Source organism: Prionailurus bengalensis, chromosome X, assembly GCF_016509475.1.
Source record: "Prionailurus bengalensis isolate Pbe53 chromosome X, Fcat_Pben_1.1_paternal_pri, whole genome shotgun sequence".
Taxonomy (NCBI): Eukaryota; Metazoa; Chordata; class Mammalia; order Carnivora; family Felidae; genus Prionailurus; species Prionailurus bengalensis.
The window spans coordinates 104,982,263-105,005,603 of NC_057361.1; the positions used below are offsets into that span (position 1 = coordinate 104,982,263).

Consider the following 23,341-nt stretch of genomic DNA (forward strand, 5'->3'; position numbering starts at 1 on the left):
GGGCTCTTGGGTGGCTCAGTTGGTTGAGTGTCCAACTCTTGATTCCTGCTTAGATCATGATCCCAGGGTCGTGGGATGAGGCCCCAGGTCAGGATCTGCACTGAGTGTGGAGCCTCCTGAAGATTCTTTCTCTCTCTCCTTCTGCCCCTTTCCCCTGCTTGCACTCTCTCCTTTTCTAAAATAAAATAAAATAAAATAAAATAAAATAAAATAAAATAAAGTAAAATAAAATAAAAAGAAATGCCAGCCTGCCTATATTGACTCAGTGAATTAGCTCCTCAGAAAACAATATGAAATGTCTTGTTATTTGAGAAAAGTAGATTCCTATACAACACAGTGTTATTTGGATCTTCTCTTGAAACCAAAAATGTTTCTGCCTAATATAATGTACCAACATTCCTAATTTAGCCTATGCCGTCATATAAGAAACAAAGTCATCTTGCTTCACTTAAAAAGGAATAAGCTTCTAGAAATTCTATTTCTGAAAAACTGATATAAATAGTTAATACTACAGTCCTTGAATATTTAAAGTATTGCTCTTTATGGAATCTTTTCTACCAATGATTGCTAATCATTAAGGTCAGAACACAATATTCTCATAATACTTAGAATAATATTCATACAGCTCATTGTACAGGTGTTTGTATTAGCTTATCTATGTAATGAGGTTCCCAATATTACACATAAAATCCATCTGTATTTATAATGTATGTTTTATCTTGGATGCTTAAGCATCTAAAGGTGATTCCAAAGTTGCCCAATGTGTGTGTGTGTTTTTAATCATTGGCCCCTCATACAGCGAGATAAGTGATATAATCACTTATTTCTGCTGCAAATGCCTAGTATTGATTCTTTGTCATTAGTCAAACAGAGAGTGATAAGAAAATAGTTTTTATGCATTTCCAGTAAGAATCTAAACTAACAGAAATAAAAAGAAGGGAACATGACAATTTCTTTTAATAACTCATGATAGCCATGTACAGTGACATCTTTATTTTTTTAAATTACTTGTGCTCCAATTTCGTTCAATCTCCCTTTTTTTAATCCCATCTTCAGAACAAGTAGCTATCTGATCGGTAGCATTTATATTCTTCAAGCTGATTACTGGAGCCGTAAACAGACTATGTTAATATAGAGAACTGAGTAAAAGTAAAAAGAATGGGCATGATTTCTTTTCTTTTTTTCTTCCTTTTTTTTTGATATCATGTAAAAATCCACTGAAGTGACTATATCATTTTTCAGTATTTTGTTTTAATATTATGGAATTTCTTTTCCACATATATAGAACTTACATGAGCTAAGTAATATTGAGAGGTCCTTAGCATTCGTCAAATACCAAATGTGATAATTTGTAAATGACATTAATTTTTATGCATGAGGATAAGTTATAACAAAATGCTGAAGCCACTTTAAGTAGATAAAGGATGCCTACTTAAGTGTACACACTCAATGCCACATAGCTAGTAAGCAGAGAAGCCTGGTTTTAGACCCCATGTGATATCAAAGTCAGTGTTGTTTTCACTGACCCTAGGAAGTTTACTCTTTCACCTATTTTTAGAGTTTCTTTTTTTAGAAAAAGTTAGACTATTCCAAAGTTTAAATTTATTTGGTTTAAATTAACATTAAACAAGCACAATTACTCATACTTAATAGATAATCAAAAATAAATATTTGCTAAAATAAAAGTAATTTATTGAAATATGTAGTTAGTTATATACAAGCATGTATTTAGTAGCCGTACCTAGCTTAGAAGCTACAAAATTTATTAAGAATTTTCAGTGTAATGTCTGTATATTGTCCATTTTTCTTTGGCAAAATCAAATATACATCTTTGGTAGAAGTCATTATATATCTTATAATGGTTTAGAGCATGTGTTCTGGAATTGTCCTCCTAAAGATAAAGTTTTGGTTCTGTCACTTACTAGCCTTGTAACTCAGAAAAGAATTTAACCTTTTGCAATTCAATTTTCTCAACTGTGAAATGTTAGTAATCATTGGACTTATTGTTGATTTCTTATTTTCTTCTGGGCAAGCCAAACTCTTTGGAATGATAAAAAGAATAAGAAACTAATCTAAGCAATTGGCTGCATAAATAATCCATTACCAAGGCATGAGGAGAGTGAGCATCTCCTAATTTTCAGTCCCTGGTTTCATTCTTAGAGCTGTGTTGGTTGAGGCAATGGGAATATATAGCCATCAGACTTAAAAATACACTGGTTTATGCTTGCTTCAGCAGCATATATACTAAAATTGGAATGATACAGAGAAGATTAGCATAGCCCCTGTGGTTGGACCTAGAAAGCACAATATTTAGTCAGTCAGAGAAAGACAGTCAGTCAGAGAAAGAAATAAGTCAGTCAGAGAAAGACAAATACCATTATTCAGTGAAATAGTCACAGAAAGACAAACACCATATGATTTCATTCATATGTGGAATTTAATAACCAAAACAAATAAGCAAAAGAAAAAAAATAAGAGAAAGAGAGGCAAACCAAGAAACAGACTCTTAACTATAAGAATAAACTGATGGTTACCAAAGGGGAGGTGGGTGGGAAGATAGGTGAAATAGGTGATGGGGATTAAGGAATGCACTTGTGATGAGAACTGGGTGTTGAATGAAGTGTTGAATCACTATATTCTACACCTGAAACTAATATTACACTGTATATTAGCTAACTGGAATTAAAATAATAGCTTAAAAAATATGCTGGTTTGACCAGAGTTTGATTGGGGGGAGTGAAAAGTATGAAGTTTTCTAAAGTATGGTATGGGAAAAACAATGAGTGAATCAGGAAATGATTCTTGGATTTTGAGATAAAATTTATTTATTTATTTATTTATTTATTTATTTATTTATTTATTAATGGAGAGAGCAAATGGAGGAGAGGCAGAGAGAGAATCACAAGCAGGCTTTGTGCTATCAGTGTAGAGTCTGACATGGGGCTCAAACTCACAAACTGAGATTATGACCTAAGTCAAAACCAAGAGTGGGTTGCTTAACCAACTAAGCCACCTAGGTGTCCCAAGATAAGTTTTGAATAAAAGGTAATTTTGATCTAGACAAAGAAGGAAAACATAGTTTAAATAAGAGGAATATGATATATAAAACTATACAGAAATAAATCCATATAATAACATTTTTGAAGAAATACAAATAAAGGTGGATGGTGCAAAAATATATGTGGCAGAACATGACAGTAGAACGGTAAGCAGAGATTGAATCATTAAGGGTCTTGGTGTTAAGCTAAAAAGTTCATTCTTTATATTTATTTAAAAAAAATCTTAAATGTTTATTTTTGAGAGAGAGAGAGAGATAGAGAGCATAACCTGGGGAGGGGCAGAGAGAGGGAGACACAGAATCCAAAGCAGGCTCCAGGTTCTGAACTGTTAGCCCTATGTGGGGCTCGAAGTCATGAACCTGTGAGATCAGGACCTGAGGTGAGATCACAACCTGAGGTGAAGTTGGATGATTAACAACCTGAGCCACCCAGGCATTCCCATTCTTTATATTTAAAGTAACGGGAGCAGAGCCAGATTAGAGGCAATGAGAGCATTTAAAAGACAATGACAGGAATCTAGGCAAAGAACAGTAGGCATAACAGAAAAATCCCTTTATTTATGTTTGTATGTTGAAATGTGTCTAATGAAAATATGGGAAAGAAAGTATGGAAGAAGAAACCATACTGCCATTTTAGTATCCAGGGAATGGGGTTGGTGGGGAGGGGAATACTATTTATGTTATTTGATTTGTTACAGTCGGTATGTTTTATTTTTCTAAAAGAAGTGTATAAAAATTCAATAAATTAGAAGTTCATTTATTAATTTTTTCTGCTTAAAATACATGTACATTCTCTCACTCTAAATTTGTAGTTGCTTTCTGTTGTTCACATATACAAAATAAAGAATGACTGCATATTTTAGCTATTGTTGCTTTGCTTTTGTTGTCATATCCAAAAATATTGGTTGCCAAGACCAATGTCAAGGGCCTTTTTCTGTATGCTTTCTTCTAGGAGTTTTACAGTTTCAGGTTTTATACTTAAGTCTTTAATACATCGTGAGTTATTTTTCGTGAATGATATAAGATAGGGGTCCAATTTACTTCTGCGTGAGGTTATCCAGTTTCTCTAACATCATTTATTGGAGAAATATTGGCTCCTTTGTTAATTATTAGTTGGGTCCCTTGTCAAATATTAATTGTCCCTGTATGTGAGGGTTTATTTTGGAGCTCTCTGTTCTGTTCTGTTGGTCTATGAGTCTGTTTTTATGCCAATACCACATGGGTTTGATTACTATTGCTATGTAATAGTTTGAAATCAGGAAATGTGATGGCTCTAGCTTTATTCCCCTTTCTTAGGATTATTTTGGCTATTCAGATTCATTTGTGGTCCCATACAAATTTTAGAATTTTTTTTCTGTTTCTGTAAAAAATGTCATTGGAACTTAATAGGGATTACATTAAATCTCTAGATGGCTTTGGGTAGCATGGGCACTGTAACAATATTAATTTTTCTGGGGTGCCTGGCTGGCTCAGTCAGTAGAGCATGCAACTCTTGATCTCAGGGTTGTGAGTTCAAGCCCCATGTTAGGCATAGAGCTTACATTTAAGAAAATATTAATTTTCCTAATACATGAACTTGGAACAGCTTTCGATTTTTTGTGTCTTTTAAAATTTTGTTTATGAGTCTTGTAGTTTTCAGTGTATAGATATTTACCTCTTAGGTTGAAGTTTTTCTTAAGTATTTTATTGTTTTTGATGCTATTGAGAATGGAATTTTTTTCTTTCGTTTTTCAGATATTTTATTGTTAGTGCATAGAAACACAACTGGTTTTTGTATGTTGATTTTGTATCCTACAATCTTCCTGAATCCAGTGATTATTTCTCATTGTTCTTTGGTGGAGTCTTTTGCGTTTCCTATGTATAATGCCATGCCATGTGGAAGCAAAGATAATCTTACTTCTTCTTTTCTAATTTTTTGTTTGTTTGATTGCTCTGGCTAGGACTTCCAGTACTATGTTGAATAGGAGTGGTGATAGTGGGCATGTTTGTCTTGTTCCTAATCTTAGAGGAAACTGTTCCAAACTATCACTATTGAATATGACAAGCTGTGGGTTTGTCATATATGAGGTATATTTATTCAATACCCAATTTGTTGAGTGGTTTTTTTTTTCATGACAGGATGTTGTATTTTGTCTAATGCTTTTTCTGTATCTATTGAGGTGATCATATGTTTTTTGTCCTTAATTCTATTAATGTGGTATATTACATTTATTGATTTGTGTATTCTTGAACCATCTCAGGGTTAAATCCTGCTTGATCATGGTGTACAATCCTCTTAATGTGCTATTGAATTTGGTTTGCTACTATTTTGCTGAGAATTTTTGCATCTATGTTCATCAGAGATATTGGTCTGTGGTTTTCTTAGAGTGTCCTTTTCTGTGATATCAGGATAATGCTGGCCTTGTAAATGAGTTTGAGATTGTTTCCTCATCTTCAATTTTTGGAAAATTGTAGCATGGATTGGTATTAATTCTTCTTTAAACGTTTGTTAAAAATCATCAGTGAAACTATCTGGTCCTGGACTTTGGTTTGTTAGGAGGTTTTTGATTACTGATTTAATCTCAAAGATATAATTTTAAGTTTATACACTAGTACCTAAAATTTATGTCAGAAATAAATAATATTAGAGGAGATTTTTAATCATATCTATTTGGTTTCAAGTTGTTACAAAGCATAACTTTATAACACAACTTTTACTTATTCCATCACTGTGGGCAAAATTTTAATAGAAATAATAGCAACAGAAACACAGTAACTCTGAGATTTCCAAATGGGACAAGTTGCAATCAGAATCTATTTCATTCCAATCACAGTCCAGATGTCTTAAAATAAGCAATGGATATACAATGGATAAACATGATACATTTAACAAATCCTTAAATATTGTCTTTTTTCACATCCATTAAATTAACAAGATTTTTATTTCAATGCAGTTTCCAAAATGCTACAGTCAGATAAAATATACTTAAATCCATGTGCTTCAACATCCCCTTTTTATATGAATTACATTAATCATTTAAAACAAAGAGGCCCAGACTTTCACAGAGGCAACTATTAAAAATGCATTCTTCTATCAAATTTATAATGAATACTTGCTTCTCTTATTAAAGAAGATACATTAACCAGTATGGGAGAATTAAAAATAAGATAATAAAATATCATATTCATCATTTTACTCAGACTTCTATCAGTAATATCCCTTCCCTGTTTTAAATATGAATGATTTTTGCATAGTTATATTTTAAAGTTGTAAAAAAGTAGTGAAATAGTAAAAAACATGTTTGTATTGTGAAGAACAGAAGCACCTTTTTGTTGTATTTTTCTTATATTTTTTTACATAAAACTTAGTGAAATTACGTTTCTATGAATAATTGTTTCAATAATTTTGAACTAATAAGTGGGCCAAACGTTTTTTGGCTCAATATAACTGTTAGAAAAATTAATACCAAACTTTCTGTGTGTTTTCTGAGCTGGTCTTTTTGTAATTGACTATGAAAGTAAATTCATCAAAAAATATTTGTACATGTCATTTGGAGAATAAAATGACTTGCAAACAGACTCTCAAGTGAATGGTGTGTGTGTGTGTGTGTGTGTGTGTGTGTGTGAATTTTTTAGGAAGGATAAAAGCTAGAAAGGAGAACAGAGATTAACTAGAAGAAACCATGACCTTGCAATTACAGTAGTTTTCAAACTATAACATGGTGTGGAAAAATCAGAAGATAAAAGATGCAGCACATAATAAAGTCCTAGATTTTCATTTGTGTCATGACCCACATTTTGTGTGAATAATCATAAACTGGGCATTTAGCATTGGGACATTTTTTCCAAAGATAATCCTGCAATAAAGCTAGATATTGAATTGGCAATTGTAATATAATTATTCAAGTTTACTTTAGAAGTTCAGTGATCATTTTTTATTTTTGTTTTTTTGTCCATTACTCACCCACTTATTATCTTAAGTGCCTAATGACCTTTCCTGATTTATAAACATGCAGCAGAAGACTAATGGACCAACATCTGGGGCTGGCTGACCTTTCCTACATTTCTGAGGCCTTAACCTCTCATTTTTTTTTTCTTCTACAAGTGTATAAATCAAAATAAAGCAGGTCATACTATGAAGAGTTAACTTTGTCAGTGACATATATTTATGTCTTTGTTGAAGAAAAATCTACATGAGAGCCATTACGTTCCTGTTCAGTGACTGTGCAGTGATTTCCAAACAAGTGATAGAAGCACTCCAGATTCAGATGATTTTAACCCTTAAATAAAAAGGATTTTGGTATCAAGGTGAAAATAAATACAATCAACCATTATCTTTTTCTTGTATACTATTCAAATTGTATGAGCTCTGATTTAAGTGGAGACTATAATTAGGAGAAGGCAAACACATCTATGTGACACACCTGAAGCCTGTTCAGCATTATGTCCCACCATAGCTTATATTCTCCTCTCTTTTACTAACATTTATTTTTTGGCTGTTTTATAGTAGTTTCTCTCGTTTTTTTTACTATTTTCCACTACTGGACATGCCCTATTTCTCCTTTGCTACTGCTTACTGGGGCTACTCTATAAGAAAATTAAAATACCAGAACTACACATTTTTAATAAGGATTATTATATTTTAATAGTTAAAAAAACCCAATTCTCTGAGTGTCTCTTGCCATTTCACCAAAAGAGTAAAAAAATATCACATTATTTATTTGATTATGGACTTGTAAAATAAATAACATCAACTCTTCAACAATTCAATTATCTAGTTGCACATAATTATTTGGTCAGCGAATCTAGAGATAGCATGGAAATGACTATCAAGGAAACAGTCACATTACTGTCTCTGGAAGAGTATTTTTATGGTCAAAGAAGGACCTTTATCCATTAGAGACTGGTCTGTTTCACAGTTAACACAAATCAGAAGCTGATGTGTGAAGTTTGTTTTGATAAGTAAAAATTTTAATTTTTTAAATTGCTTTTAAACAATATCTTGTAAATATTGTTAAAACCACAACTACTTAGTGGGCATTTATAATTGTTTTAGCAGTGTTCATTATCATTTTTCAATTGTCTAGGGATTCATGTGATTCTTAGGAAGCTGACTCTATCTATCTATCTATCTATCATCTATCTATATCTATCTATCTATCTATTTTTTAAGTAAAGTCTACACCCAACTTGGGGCTCAAATTCACGACCTTGAGATCGAGAGTTACCTGCTATACTGACCGAGTCAGCCAGGTACCCTTCCATCCATATGTTTAAGGGGAGATCACGAGGTAGTGCAAGCTGATCTGTGCATTGTTTCTCTCTGGATACAGTGATCTAAATTTATTTGGTCTGTTTTCATACCTTATGCTTCTCTACTCGCAATTCTGGGACAAATAGTTTATAAAGTCCTACACAAACTCTACCTTTGTTAACTCTCTGAACTCATCACCTATTATACTCTCCCTTCTCTCTCCACCCCAGTCACACTGATCTCCTTGTAATCTCGAATAAATCAGTCATATTTTTGCTATAGGCATCTTTGCACCAGTTGTTTCCTGTACCTATAATACTTTTTCCACAGATAACATTACTTCAAGTTTTTGCTAAAATTTACCTTCTCAATGAAGCCTACTCTGAAGACACCATTTAAAGAGTCAACTTACCCTAACACTCCCAATTATTGTATGTTTTGTGATACACTTATAGTAAAAAAATGATTTATCCATCATGGTACTAACCTTAATGAAGGACAAAATGAAAGATAGCAAACAAATACTGGTTGGGTTATTTTGTGAGTATAATAAACCCAGGTAAAATTCACAAAATATTTATCAATTCAAGCTAGGAAAGTGAACATAAACAAGAACATATCAGGAAGTCATTTTCATATGAGTATAAATGTGATTCACAGACATAAACACACAATATATGACGTATTTTAAGTTGTGTTTTATGAAAATGCCTCAGAATCTACTTGAAAGAATGGAAAAGAAGATGAGGAAATGGCTGAGCAGGTGGGGTATTAAGCCCTCACCATTTGTTAAGGAAGAAAGCAGAAGGTGGATGGAGAGTACGTACTAATGCATAACTTAGATTTGGAAGGAACTTGCTTATACTATAAGTATTAGATATATGATAATTGATATATTTTAAAGTGAACAATAATTTTTTCTGGATCATTTTAATAATTATAAAATCATATATTTTATTTATATTTAGAGACAAAATATTCTAAGACACTCTGACAAAAATGTAAAACTAAGCGCCTAGCTTCATAATGCATCCAAGTTAAGAGAGTCCTTTCACTTGTTAAAATGTACCAAGTTTTCCACATATTAGCAGAGTGACACACACAGAAAAGGAAAACAGAAGAAAGCTTCTATCAGTCATGTTTTCTGATCATTTGGAAGTATAGAATCTATCTTCTCAAAAGAAGTTACCTTGCTATGTAAAATGAATTCCTTAAAGCAGTGTTTAAGTGGATGGTTTACCAATAGATCACAGCAAAGGTAAGTGTTTCTTCTTTTTTAAAATAATGTTAATTTTTGTCTAAAGCTATTTTCATTGATTCACTCTCACATACATATACAAAATGTGTGTGTGTGTGTGTGTGTGTGTGTGTGTGTGTAGGTGTGATTTCCCACCTTGTTTGTTAAATTATTAAGGTACCTTAATGAGAAGTCAGTTTTTTCATGATAAAAATGTTTTCTATCTTGGTATCATATAATAATCTAAATAGCTTATCCTTGACATCGATAACTATTTGAAATGCTTCTCAGTAACAATAGTCTCTCTGAGATGTGAATTTGGACAACAATGTGAAACCTGAGCATATTCATGATTTACTAATAGCTTTGATAATTAAGCTGATATTTTGTACAAAGAATCTGTCTTATAAAATTATTGGAATCTTTCACTTAAAGATAACAAGTACATTGAATCCTTGGTGTGTTTTTTTAAGAATAGGAATAGTTATTTTTTTGACAATTTGCAGTTATAGCATTTATATCCATTACAAAGCAGATAAAAATCATTTACTTACAAAAAGAGCATGACACTTTAAATGGCAACCCTTATATTCTATTATTATTATTATTATTATTATTATTATTATTATTTTAGGAGAAACAGCCACCTGAGACAAGACCACAAATGACACACTATCTCTCAGTTTCTACTTAACTTGATTAAAAAAGAACACAGTTTGTCCTTACTCATTCCCAGTAGCCTTACTGGAGTTAATACAACAGATGTTTTGTCACCCAGATAGTCACATGATTGCTTTCCACTCCAGTGAACATATTTGGAAATAAGCTAATGAGGCGATCTGTAACAAACACACTTGGTCCCCTTTGGCTGATATTTCTTTGCTGTTGTCATTTATCATTCATTGTTAATTAAATAAAAATAAGCAGCAATTGCTTTCCCACTACTGTACATTCAGAAATAAATCTGTGTAATGTGGTGTATAAATGTGTTTTTGTTGAAATGTTCAAGTTCAAGTGATGAACTTTAAGTCTGTGCTAATTGTTTAAATGAGGGCACAGAGATTTATGAAGACCTAAGCTCATTATAAGAAGCACTACTGTAATAAAAGTATGCTCTTAATGGAAACCTCTCTCCATTTATATGATATGAGCATTTTGGTTAATTCTGGGGTTTATGAACCAACATATCCCTGTTGAAAATGCTAATGATCTAATGTGATTGGCATTATCTCCATAACAAGTGACTAGACATGCTTATCTCCAGTATATATTAAGTGATATCCAATGACCAGCCTTATGTTTACTGATGTTAGTGACAAGAAAGCTCAGCTCCAGGTGCTGTCAGTCATTTTCTCTGAGCTAATACTTATTCTTAATAGACACTTAATTAAAAAAAATACAAGATGGTATTTTTGCAGAGTAATTAGTGTTCAGGGAATTCATAATTGTAAGATCGATTCTCTTGTTAAAACTTATTTCTATTATATAATAAAAATTGGTTGAAATGTTGTTTTATTTTTGCTTTAGTATCTACAAAGTTTTGCCTTTCAGATACCCCTGTTGTGTTTCATCCTCTTAAACTCTATCTCTTCTGGGAAGGGTCCATAAAAGTCTCATGGGTAAACCCTGAGAAAGATGGATAAGAGGAAGAGGTTGGAGTTTCCTTAGAAAGGGTAAACAGGCTGAATTAGGTCAAGCCATTAGATGTGGAGGTGTTAAGACTATGCTTTTGTATTTAATGAATGAACACAAACTTAAAAAAATAATTCAGAATGACAGTATTCCTAAGGTCTTTCATGGTGGTGGTATTTTTCAGGTGAGACCAATAAAACAACACAAAAAATAAATCAATAATATTTTTGCAGTGGTTGGGCCAATGATCTCTATTGCCTCCCTCAAAACCATCCAAATTAAGTATAACTAATGAACAAATTGTTCTTACTGTGCAAATGGCTCCTTTCCAACCATACATTGCCTCTTAGATAGAACTTTTAGAAACATCACTAACCATATCCTATTACATCTCTTAATAAAAGAAATAATATTTTATTACTAATAATGTAAGAAGGATAGTCTTAAGACATTTCCTGCAGTTTAAACCCAACATGTGCAAAGATATTTTTAATTAATAGAAAATAAGATCTTATTTTCCCTTGGGGTGCCTGGTTGGCTCAGTCGAGGATGAAATACAACAGGGGTATCTGAAAGGCAAAACTTTGTAGATACTAAAAGAAAAATAAAACAACATTTCAACCAATTTTATTATATAATAGAAATAAGTTTTAACAAGAGAATCGATCTTACAATTATGAATTCCCTGAACACTAATTACTCTGCAAAAATACCATCTTGTATTTTTTTTAATTAAGTGTCTATTAAGAAAAAGTATTAGCTCAGAGCTTTAGACTTTTGATTTTGGTTCAGGTCATGATCTCATGGTTCATGGATCAAGCCCCACATTGGGCTCCATACTGTCAGTGGAGCCTGCTTCGGGTTCTCTGTCTCCCTCTCTCTCTGCCCCTCCCCCACTCACACAAGCTCCCTCTCTCTCAAAATAAACTAAAAAAAAAAAAAAGATCTTCTTCCCCCTCCTCAGATAACATTGAAGAAAGAAAACTAGGAGTTAGGAGACACCTGGGTGACTCTGTCAGTGGAGCATGCCACTTTTGATCTCAGGGTCATGAGTTTGAGCCCCACATTGGGTATGGGGCCTACTTAAAACAAACAAACAGAAAAAAACTAAGAGTTAGGAGCAGTAGTGGCAAAGTGTAGAAGTTCCACCAGACGAGGTCTGAATGTTTTCCACTCCCCTAATTTCTGCTAAGACTTCCAGCTTTAGGTAGACAAATGCACAACATACCCAGATGAAGACCGCACCATGTAATGGACTGAAAAAAGTTTTAGTAAAAGTCTAGTCACATTTGGAAGTCACAATGAAACCACTTAAAAACATAAAGTTGAACAAAAACCAAAATGACTTTAGTGAAGCTTGATTTCATTTATTATTTATTATTATTTTTTTAAAATTATGTTTATTTTTAAGAGAGGCAGAATATGAGCAGGGGAGGGGCAGAAAGAGATGGAGACACAGGACCTGAAGCAGGCTCCAGCTCTGAGCTGTCAGCACAGTGCCTGATATGGGGCTTGAACTCACAAACTATGAGATCATGACCTGATCCAAAGTCAGACACTTAACACACTGAGCCACCAAGGCCCTCACAAAGCTTGATTTTAAAGTAATCCAGTACGAAGGGAAGAGAAGAAGATTGCAGAAGAGAGAAAGGGGGGTCGGTTTTCAACAAGAAGGCACCTGGAAGTAAAATGAAGAGCAAAGACATCTGGTAAGTCTTCAGGAAAATGAAACAACCTACTTAGTTGTTAATGGTCATGGGAAAAACAATTGGTCATTTAGAGACTGAACTGCTCAGGATATTGTCAGTGCCCATAAAAAAATCTATATATTTAAGAATTTATATACATATCTTTGTATATTTTCGGTTAATTAAAAATATCTTTGTAATTTGATATTTTTATCACCAATAATGGGAAGATGAAAGGTGTCACTGCCTTGCTTGTTTCAGGTAACCCATAACGTGCTTTAAAGTGCAAGCACAGGGAAAAGCCAACAGAACATAATATACCATGAATCTAATATACTTAGGGTATTGAAAGAAGAGTGCACTGATGTGGCTGTTATCTTTCTCTTGTACCTTTTTGGTGACTATTGAGCCAGCTATATTCAGTGTCTCCATTTACCAGTCTTCTTTGCAGTGGAATCGAGCACATTAAATTATCAGTTCTTTTCTCCTGGTTGATTTGGTAATCTATGCACATTATGGAGGATTTACACAATGTTTGAAAACTAGTCTAACATCTTTCAATACACATGGAGCTAAACTACATAAAATCTCAAGAAATACTAAAAGACAGATGTCAATAGCAAGGAGTAATAAAGTACATATATTTTATGTAAAGAATTTTTAAGTGAGCAGTAAAATAGAAGAAAGAGAACGCATGTATGAAATAGACCTAGGGTCTTTGTTAAATGATATGAAGCATTTGGGGTGCCCTAAAATCTAAAAATGCAGAGTAATATTATCTTATTTTTATACCAGTTATATCCACCTGATTGCTTCCTCTGAAGTATACTAATAGCACAGATTTTCCAGGGGAAATCAGAGAGACAAGCTATGCAAGGCAGCACATCATGAATATATGTTCTGAGATTGATGAAAATGCATTGATATATAATCCCAATTGTGATTTTTGTACAACACATTGTCCTAAGCATTGGTAATGAGGGACATCACATTAAATTTACCACTTAATATCATTTAACATATAAGATCAATAAACTATTTATGTATTTCATTTGTTTTCAGACTTTATGGTGATTCTGTATACTTGAGTTTATAATGTGTTTATTACAAAAAAATAAAAATATGAGAACATAAGGTAAAAGACATTTTCTAAGAATAACATTTTTTTCAACTATAGCTTAAATAAATTGTATACTTTCTCTTAGAACTTGTTTATGTGAGAAGGTTTGTGACACGCTTTTTGATGGGTGTCAAGTTTTTAAAAGTTGTTTCTTTTCAAATCGTTCTACTTTTCTTACTACTCAAAAGTTTTAAAAAACAGAAAACACTAAAATATGTTTGAGAGATATATTACATCATGATACAGGCTGACATTGTAATAAATTGTTTGCCTGACACAGATTCTACCTCTCTCTGTCCCTTTGTCTCTACACACACACACACACACACACACACACACACACATGCATACACACACAGTTTTTCTAAATCTCATTATCCACCCCTCCAGTTGTAAACAGTAAATTTTCATGAATGAAATATGATAAGAATGCCTGGAATAATGCCTTTCACACAGTACACATACAGTACATGGGATCCTTTGCTTTAGTTGAATTTGACTTCTCAGTATGAGGGGGTAAACAGCATTAAGAATAAGAACTGATGTCAGTGATGTCATTTCGTCTTGAACCATATCTTGACAAATTACCTGTATCTGTTGAGTGGTAAGAGGATACTGATAATTTCCAAAGCATTTGTCCTCAATATAGTATGACACATGCTTTGGTATGAACTGGGTGAAATATCTGAACTCATGTGCAGTAAAACTTCTAATCTGACTTGTAGGACATTCTCAATCAAAATGCATTTATTGAGTCTTAGGAACTTTGGTGGCTACAAAGAATTTTAAGTCATAAGCTTTGCCTTTTATGAACTTCTCTCTTTTATTGTATGCCTTAGATAGAGTCCCTATGAAAATTACATAAAAATTGACACCTGTAAGCAGCTAAATCCTGCATCACCAACAAGTGGACACTATAGCAATTAAATATCATAGTAATAGCAGTTTCTGATATGGTTTCTCAGTTCTAGTTATATAGTTATCCAAATAGTAACTCAGTCTGTCTCCAGTGAATGCTTTGCATTTTTGATAGGACATAAAAAGGATAACTATGCTCTTTTATGAGAAAATTATTTATCCATTATTAAGAACTTTTCATTCAATCAGTAATTTATAATAACAAAATCTTAAATGCTGCATTTTTTCCCCCTGATTTTATGTGATAGCCCGTGTTTGAATCAGAGAGAGAGAATATCTGACTTCCAATTCCCTGGCTCATTTTTCACTTTCTAATAGCAGGTATAATTATAACATAGAACACCACAAGTCTTTGTTGATACTATTTAGACAAAAATAAAAATAAAAATAAAAAAGGATTAAGAAGCTCTGTTATGGGCATTGTAATTCTCCAAATCAAAACAATGTCTGTAAACAAACAGCAGTAGGGAAATGATCTTAACTAGCAGATGTATGAAGAGACTCAACCTCCAGTTCTTAAATTATAGCTGCTTCCAGATTAAAGCAATGCTCCTGATGGAGCAGTGTGCTTTATATCCTCTGGCAACATCCTTCTTTTATTGCAGTAGAAACCAATGTTGAATTTCCTGAATAATTACATAAATAAACCATGCACTTTACTTATTTGTGTGCCCATATTTAATGATATATTGTGCATGTAACTTTCAGAAATATGATTTATGACAGTTTATATTACCACAGAGGGGTCTTTACTTGAAATATGTACTTGAAAAATATCATATAAAATGATGTTATTTGATATATATTCAGAAATGATCTGATTTTTCAAGAAATTGCAAACTAAAAAACCTAGTTCCAATTAAATCATTCTGAGAATGCTCTTAATTGAATTCTCAAGTTTAAATGATGTAACAGACTAATGAACATAAACATATAAATTATATTTATTTTATTCTATGTTACAATGCTAAGGATCAAAACAGTGCTGTGGGTTGATTGGTGCTATCTTCAAAAGGGTATAAAGCAAATCCATAGAGTGTAAAATTTTTAGCATATGTGAAGGAAATTTTTGAGCAAACTTTGAAGGGCAAAAACCATACATTTAACTTTTGCTAATTTTTTAAATAATTTATTTTAGTTTGATCTTAACTTAAAAATAAATGATTTCTTATGGGGCACCTGGGTGGCTCAGTTGGTTAAGCGTCCAACTCCGGCTCAGGTCATGATCTCGTGGCCCGTGAGTTCGAGCCCCGCGTTGGGCTCTGTGCTGACAGCTCAGAGCCTGAAGCCTGTTTCAGATTCTGTGTCTCCCTCTGTCTCTGACCCTTCCCCGTTCATGCTCTGTCTCTGTCTCAAAAATAAATAAACGTTAGAAAAAAGCTTTTTTAATGATTTCTTAAAAATAAAAGGAAGATTACATTTTCATGACTGCTCCCTAATTATACATATGACAACTTCAGAAATAAACTTTTCTTTAATGTTTATTTATTTTTGAGAGACAGAGACAGAGTCAGAGTCGGGGAGGGGCAGACAGAGAGAGAGAGGTAGACACAGAATCCGAAGTAGGCTCCAGGCTCTGGGCTGTCAGCACAGAGCCCAACGCAGTGCTGGAACCCACGAACCATGAGATCATGACCTGGTCTGAAGTCAGATGCTTAACTGACTGAGCCATGCAGGCTCCCCAGAAATAAACTTTTCTAGACCATTAGGGACTAATTCAGAAAGGTACTACCTCCTGGTTCTAAACATATTTTAATTTACTCCTTAGCATGTCACATAGAGAAGAAATTTAGTGTGATATGGAACTATCTTGAATCTTATGCATCCAATTAAATGATTAAAACACTAAAAATCCTAGTTATTAGAAGGTTTAACCCAAAGTAGCTAGCAACTCTCTTAAATTAAGCTCAATATTGCTTTCTAGTCTCACTTGCTTCTCCCCCTCACCTCTTTTATTTAGCACCTTGTTCTGTGTTCCTTGATGCTTCCTGTTTTGTTGTCAACAACCTTATTAAATATTTAGCATCCTTTTTCAACCTTTTAAAATCTCTTTGACTTAATTAAAATTTGGCTTTCTACTGACACTGCCACTCTTGGCTACATATTCCAAAGAAGACTGCATCTTCTTCTAGGACAAACAGGAAGAATTAATGTTCTCCTTATTTCCACTGATAATTCCAGCCCAAATATCTGGACACTTCAAGCTCTTAAAATGTGATTCCTGTCCTCTTCTTGTCCTTAAAGTTCTCACCAAAATTAAGGAGATAATGATATTTAATGGATGCCTCCTGGTCCATACCCTCATGATATCTTCTCAGTACTTGGCATTGTTAACTCGTCTCCCCTTGGACTTTTTTTTATCACTTGGTTTCCATCACAGGGCATCCATGTTTTCTTTGCCTTTCTTTGATTTCTTCTTTGTGTCAATCATGGATTCTTCCATTCTTCTTCCCCCTAAAAACATCTTGATTTCCAACATTATGCCCACTTTTTCTTTCTTAATGAGTTGACTAAGTCCTAGAACTATCACATGATAAATCATAAATGTACTATAGACTGTATTTCAAATGGCCTGCTAAACCTTTCATCAGAGAACTTCAGACTCAACCCACTTCAACATAACCTAAGGTATCTAAATTCTGTTTTGAATATCACTTTTGATATACATTTCTCAGTCGATGGCTTCTCCATCCTCCAAATAACTCTGGTTCAATATTAGGAATCCAATGAACCCTTTTCTGAAGGTACCACAAGGATGAGAAATAAGAAAAGCATAAAGGAAAATAAACATATGCTCTGTCATTAATAATACATATTGCTGTTATTGATCATTACGTTCATCATCAGAGTTCTTGCCAATTTTTTTTATAATTATTTGTTTAAACACCTTTCCTCACATCTTATTCTCAGTCTTTCAAAGCAGCTGAACCTTCTTTCTTTCTTTCTTTCTTTCTTTCTTTCTTTCTTTTCTTTCTTTCTTCTTTCTTTCTTTCTTTCTTTCTTTCTTTCTTTCTTTCTTTCTTTCTTTCACTAAGCTCTACCCCCAATGTGGGGCTTGAACTCACAACTCTGAGATCAGGAGTCCCATGCTCTATGGACTGAGCCAGCCAGGCACGCCACCTTATTTTCTTTTTGTAATCCAACAACCAGGTTCTCAGCTTTTTCATCTATTAAATGCAAATTAAGTTTACTTTTCCAGCATACCCACAGATTACTGAGGGGGAGAAACAATATAAATGATAGAAAGTCATTTTGAAAACTATAATGTATTTCACATAAAGAAAACATCATATTAGATTCATCTATCAACATAAATTTTGTGAGCACCTAGTGTGTACAAGAGTAGGCCAGAGAGATAAAGTAGCATGACAGTTAAGAGAGTACAGCTTCTAAGGGCACCTGGTTGCCTCAGTTGGTAGAATATGAGACTCTTGATCTCTGGGTCAGGGTCCTGAGTTTAAGCCCCATGTTGGGAGTAGAGTTTATTAAAAGAAAAATTGCAGCCTTTATAGCAAGAGTGCCTCAATTTAAATTCTGTTTCTATGTCTCAATAGTTGTATTACATTGAGCAAGTTACATAACCTCTCTCTTTTCCAGTTTTCACTTTGTAAAATGGGCCTGGTGATGGTGATTATCCCATAGGATCATTACGAGGATTAAATAAGTCAGTATGTGTATTATTAATTATTATTATTACCTGTGTTTTTTGTATTTCTGTCTTAAAAAATCAATTTTGACCTGAAGACAATGAGCCCACCAAACCTAAGGTGTTTTGTTTTTTTTTTTTTCCATTCTTTATTCCAAGTGTGGCCTATATTCAAAGAAAGAGATTAATTTTAAGTGCAGTGTCTCTGTTGGTACAAAGTGACAAATCTGTTTTAGCTGAAGAAATGTGCTGAATACGTCCCTCTGATTAGAAGTTATCAGCAATTATCAATGCCCAATGAATTACTATTTTGTACTAACTAAACTGAACATAAGAATAGAGGAAAAAAATAAATTGCTAATTTGTTAATTTATGTTTAGAACATTATAAAGTCCAGTTTTAAAGGCGTGCCAGCCAATTTCTTTTTCCTTTAGGCGACTTTGCTTATCTCTGTTCTGATCCATTAGGTGCTGATTTTGCTGTTTGCCTCTCCAAGGAAACTCTATTTACCTTATCTCCACGTTTTTGAATGGCATCACATTGTAGCCCTGTAGTACATAAACAACACCCAATTAGACTGGTTATCAAAAGCATGGATTTATCTGGTAAATGAGGTAGAAGTCACTTAAATATAATGGTTACACAGTTTAGGGCAGCTTTAATCCCATCTTCCATAAAGATTCTAATAGTTAATGATTATTTTTCCTTATTTCTTTCTGTCCTGCCTCTACTCAAGTCCAAGGCCATGATAACATTGGAAGGACAAAGTTAAACTATGATGAGTTCGAGAGGAGGATGAAGACTATTGTAATTGCTTTCTTCTCAAGTTTCACATTGTGTTTACTGTGTTTACAATTTTTTTAAATGAATATTTGGCTTAAAACATTTTTCAAATGGTCTGCTTACTTTGAGATCACTGTATTTATGTTTTTAAAGTAATCTCCACGTCCAACATGGGGCTTGAATACACAACCCCAAGATCAAGACTCACATGCTCTACTGACTAAGCCAGCCAGGTGACCCACTCAGAACATTTTAATCTGGATCCCATCACCTATATTCAAATGACTCCTATTAGCAAAACAAAAGAAAAACAAAAGATTCAAAACATTACACGTGTTTTCAAGTTGCTCATAACAGTTTCTTTTATAGTGAAACAAAAATAATTCCATATCTTTTTTAAAAACTTTATTAATATTTAGGTTTGAACATACCAAGGTTCCCACAACACTTTAGCACTAGACACAACTGGTTTTAATTACTAACCTCACTTACTGTAAATTAGAATTGCAATAATCTGCAAATGCTAATTTAAACCTGGACTTGCTTCTGAACAAGCTGCATGTAATAATGAACAGGCAGCAGATTATCTGCAGAAGGGCAATATACTGTACCACAAATCACAAGTTGCATTTCCTCCTCTTTTTTTTTAGTGCAAAATGTGATTCCGAAAAGATGTTATTAAGCTATAACACCTTAGTCATTTTCAAGCTCTCAGCACTTAAAGTGCTGAATTTTAGATTACTTTTTTTATAATCTGCCTGTGCTTAGTTTCCTTACTGTATGTAAAGTTATTAAAGCTGTCTGCTCCAATTACTTCTCTACTTACGAAGATATGACAAAAAGATGAAAGAGACTATGTTTAATCTCGAAAGGCTAAACTCAACACAGAAATGAAACAGTAGAATACATAAGGACAATAAGTACTTTTCCGAAGGTAGTATACGTTCATTGAGCGGTCACTAAAAAAGCACTAAACTGGAAGTATGTGACAATATAACAGTCCTGAGGCTCAATTTCCTCTTTAGATAGTTGATACTGTTTTTTATTATGCTATGTAATTGAACTGCCACTTGCCAGGTAACAGTTTACTTTACTTGGGGTGGAGGTGGGTGAATACATTTGTTTTTTAAACTGCATTCAGAAAAGAAACACATAGTAAGGCATGAATGGCAATTAGATTCAGCAATACATTTTCAAAAAGAACCTTTAAAGTCTTTTTCAAAATCAAAAGGAATGTTGCAATGTTATTTATTATTTTTGTTATATTATGAAGATTAAAAATAGAAATGGGTATAGGGGTCTAATGGAATGACCATTTTTATAATTACTTGACTTTTTAACGGAATGTGGATTTTCAATGATTTGTGTTTTGTTACTTTTATAATTCTCAGGATTTCTATATATCTGTTGGGTCTTCCAACTTCTGAGATTTTTAGGGCTGTAAGCTTTTTTTTTTCTTATCAGATTCAGTGTTTATTTCTTTTTTTTTTTTGAGTTTATTTTTGAGAGAGAGTAAGACAGAGCACAAGCAGGGAGGGGCAGAGAGAGAGGGAGACACAGAATTCAAAGCAGGCTCCAGGCTCTGAGTGGTCAGCACAGAGTCCAATGCGGGACTCGAACTCACCAAGAGTGAGATCATGAACTGAGCCAAAGTTGGATGCTTAATTGACTGAGACACCCAGGCGCCCAACTTTTTTTTAAATATGAAATTTATTGTCAAATTGGTTTCCATACAACACTCAGTGCTCATCCTAACAGGTGCCCTTCTCAATGCCCATCACCCACTTTCCCCTCCCTCCCACCCCCCATCTACCCTCAGTTTATTCTCAGTTTTTGAGAGTCTCTAATGGTTTGGCTACATCCACGTTGCTACAACAGGCCAGATTTCATTCTTTCTCATTGCCACGTAGTATTCCATTGTCTATATAAACCATAATTTCTTTATCCATTCATCAGTTGGTGGACATTTAGGCTCTTTCCATAATTTGGTTATTGTTGAAAGTTCTGCTATAAACATTGGGGTACAAGTGCCCCTATGCATCAGCATTCTGTATCCCTTGGGTAAATTCCTAGCAGTGCTATTGCTGGGTAATGGGGTATATCTATTTTTAATGTTTTGAGAAACCTCCACACTGTTTTCCAGAGTGGCTGCACCAGTTTGCATTCCCACCAACAGTGCAAGAGGGTTCCCGATTTTCCACATCCTCCCCAGCATCTATAGTCTCCTGATTTGTTCATTTTAGCCACTCTAGCTGGCGTGAGGTGGTATCTGACTGTGGTTTTGATTTGTATTTCCCTGATAAGGAGTAATGTTGAGAATCTTTTCACGTGCCTGTTGGCCGTCTGGATGTCTTCTTTAGAGAAGTGTCTATTAATGTCTTCTGCCCGTTTCTTCACTGGGTCATTTGTTTTTTGGGTTTGGAGTTTGGTGAGCTCTTTATGGATTTTGGATAGTAGCCCTTTGTCTGATAAGTCATTTGCAAATATCTTTTCCCATTCCATCAGTTGCCTTTTAGTTTTGTTGATTGTTTCCTTTGCTGTGCAGAAGCTTTTTATCTTGATGAGATCCCAATAGTTCATTTTTGCTTTTAATTCCCTTGCCTTTGGAGATGTGTCCAGTAAAAAATAGCTGCGGCCGAGGTCAAAGAGGTGTTTTCCTGCTTTCTCCTCTAGGGTTTTGATGGTTTCCTGTGTCACATTCAGGTCCTTTATCCATTTTGAGTTTATTTTTGTGAATGGTGTAAGAAAGTGCTCTAGTTTCATTCTTCTTCTTGTTGCTGTCCAGTTCTCTAAGCATCATTTGTTAAAGAGACTATCTTTTCCATTGGCTATTCTTTCCTGCTTTGTCGAAGATTAGTTGGCCATGCTTTTGTAGGTCCAATTCTGGAGTCTCTATTCTATTCCATTGGTCTATGTGTCTGTTTTTGTGCCAATACCATGCTGTCTTGATGATTACAGCTTTGTAGTAGAGGCGAAAGTCTGGGATTGGGATGCTTCCCACTTTGGTCTTCTTCTTCAATATTACTTTGGCTATTCGGGGTCTTTTGTGGTTCCACACAAATTTTAGGATTGCTTGTTCTAGCTTTGAGAAGAATGCTCGTGCAATTTTGATTGGGATTACATTGAATGTGTAGATTGCTTTGGGTACTATTGACATTTTAACAATATTTATTCTTCCAATCCATGAGCACAAAATGTTTTTCCATTTCTTTGTATCTTCTTCAATTTCCTTCATTAGGTTTCCAGAGTTTTCAGCTTATAGATCTTTTACATCTTTGGTTAGGTTTCTTCCTAGGTTTTTTATGATTTTTGGTGCAATTGTGAATGAGATCAGTTTCTTCATTTGTCTTTCTGTTGTTTCATTATTAGTGTATAAGAATGCAACTTATTTCTGAACATTAATTTTGTATCCTGTGACTTTGCTGAATTCATGTATCAGTTCTAGCAGACTTTTGGTGGAGTCTATCGGGTTTTCCATGGATAATATCAGGTCATCCACAAAAAGTGAAAGCTTGACTTCATTTTGCCAATTTTGATGCCTTTTGTTTCCTTTTGTTGTCCGATTACTGATGCTAGACATTCCAACACTATGTTAAACAACAGCGGTGAGTGGATATGCCTGTCATGTTCCTGATCTCAGGGGTAAAGCTCTCAGTTTTTCCCCATTGAGAATGATGTTAGCTGTGGGTTTTTCATAAATGGCTTTTATGATGTTTAAATATGTTCCTTCTATCCCGACTTTTTCGAGGGTTTTTATTAAGAAAGGATGCTGAATTTTGTCAAATGCTTTTTCTGCATTGATTGACAGGGTCATATGGTTCTTATCTTTTCTTTTGTTAATGTGATGTATCACATTGATTGATTTGTGAATGTTGAACCAGCCCTGCATCCCAGGAATGAATCCCACTTGATCATGGTGAATCATTCTTTTTTTATGCTGTTGAATTCGATTTACTAGTATCTTGTTGAGAATTTTTGCATCCATATTCATCAGGGGTATTACCCTATAGTTCTCTTTTTTTGTGG

The 23,341-nt window shown here is 33.9% G+C and overlaps 1 pseudogene; it reads left to right on the top strand.

The window, feature by feature from the left end:
- The first annotated feature begins 2,220 nt into the window (after positions 1 to 2,220).
- LOC122478102 lies at positions 2,221 to 2,314 on the top strand (annotated as a pseudogene).
- The last annotated feature ends 21,027 nt before the right edge of the window (positions 2,315 to 23,341 follow it).